Below are 1,928 nucleotides of genomic sequence, written 5' to 3'. Positions count from 1 at the left end.
TAGTCCCAGCTACTCAGGAGACTGAGGCAAGAGAATCGCTTGAACCTGGGAGGCAGAGGTTGCAATGAGCCGAGATTGCGCCGTGGCACTCCAGCCTGGGCAACAGAGCGAGTCTGTCTCAAAAAAAAAAAAAAAGAAAGAAAGAAAAGAAACTGAGTTATATAGCATATTGAAGGTCACACAGAAAGCTAGTACTTAAATCCATTCTTCTCTGATACTATGGCCATTTTAAAATTAGTGTGGAAGCAATAAATACTCATTGATAATTAGGTTTTCTTTTTCTGTTTTGAGACAGGATTTCACTCTGTCACCCATGCTTGAGTGCAGTGGGACGATCTTGGCTCATCGTACCCTCTGCCTCCCGTGCTCCAGCGATCCTCCCACCTTAGCCCCCCAAGTAACTAGGATTACAGGCACATGCCACCACACCCGGCTAATTTGTGTATTTTTACTGGAGACAAGGTTTCACCATGCTGCCCAGGCTGGTCTCAAACTCCTGGTTTCAAGTTATCCATCTGCCCTGGCCTCCCAAAGAGCTGAGATTACAAGCGTGAGCCACTTCGCCTGGCTGATAATTAGTTCTTCATTGACTTAAAGAGATGAATATATTTGAGTTGACATATAAGAATTACATGAGAATGATTCAAATTCCCTACAATTAGTTTAACTTTGAGATATTAAGAAAAGAGTTTTAATTTTTATTCATTATACCAAAATGAGTTATTGAAATAAATTTAATGCTGTTATCATTAAAGACCAATTTTTCCAGGTATTATCCTAGTTACTAGGGCTACAAAAGGTGAATTAAGTTTGATGTTAATTGAGAAGCTCCTTAAATTTCACACATCTGGAGAAGCTTAGTATAGTCCAGCATTATAGTACGGAGAACAGACTAGATTCGAGTTACAGGTATAGTGTATTTCAAGGTAAAAAAATATGTATATATAGTTGTGCCTCTGTATCTATGGGTTCTATATCCATGGCTTCAACAAACCACTGATAAAAAATATATTTTTAATTGGATGTGTACCAAACATGTACATATATTTTTTCCTTCTTATAGTCTAGAGATGATTTGAAGTATATTGGAGGACTTCTACCTTGTATTGTGTATTATAGGTAATCCAGAAAGGATTTAAAGTTTGTGGGAAGATATGCTTAGATTATATGCAAATACTATGCCATTTTATATCAGGAACTGAGCATCTGCAGATTTTTATTTCTGACGGAGGTCCTGGAACCAGTCTCCCATGGATATGGAGGGAGAATCCCATTCTAGATCTACCAAATTAAAATTAATGGAGGTTAAACCTAGGAATCTACATTTTCTTAAACATCCCTTAGAGATTCTCATTATCTGCCAAGTTCTGCAAATAGTGGGCTACATCAGCAGTCCCCAGCCTTTTTGGCATCAAGGACCGGTTTTGTGGAACACAATTTTTCCGCAGACCCAGGGTAGAGAGTTGGGGGGATGGTTTTGGGATGAAACTGTTCCACCTCTGATCATCAGGCATTAGATTCTCATAAGGAGCATGCAACTTAGATCCTAGAATCTAATGCCTCTGCTGATCTAACATGAGGTAGAGCTCACGCAGTAAGGCTTGCTTCCCCATGCTCACCTCCTGCTGTGCAGCCCAGTTCCTAACAAGGCACAGACTGGTAGGGTCAGGGACCCTTGGGCTAGATGACTTACTGAAGTCCTTTGCAAAACTTTGAAATTAGTTCCTATTTTAGTTCTGATAGAAAGGGTTGTAATAAAGTATTTTTATGACTTCAGAGAAGCCATAAAAATTATTTTGTTGGCTGGGCACGGTGGCTCAAGCCTGTAATCCTAGCACTTTGGGAGTCCGAGACGGGTGGATCACGAGGTCAGGAGATTGAGACCATCCTGGCTAATACGGTGAAACCCCGTCTCTACTAAAAAAAAA

At 40.2% G+C, this 1,928-nt stretch overlaps 1 protein-coding gene across 1 annotated transcript in view; it reads left to right on the top strand.

The window, feature by feature from the left end:
• The window catches only part of CARF (calcium responsive transcription factor), a 93,687-nt gene that overhangs the window by 87,718 nt on the left and 4,041 nt on the right, over positions 1-1,928 (top strand). The gene's annotated exons all lie outside the window — the stretch shown is intronic.

Source organism: Colobus angolensis, unplaced genomic scaffold (genome assembly GCF_000951035.1).
Source record: "Colobus angolensis palliatus isolate OR3802 unplaced genomic scaffold, Cang.pa_1.0 Scaffold30, whole genome shotgun sequence".
NCBI lineage: Eukaryota > Metazoa > Chordata > Mammalia > Primates > Cercopithecidae > Colobus > Colobus angolensis.
Note: the sequence above shows the minus strand (reverse complement) of the source record. Positions and strands in the feature narration are given on the sequence as shown.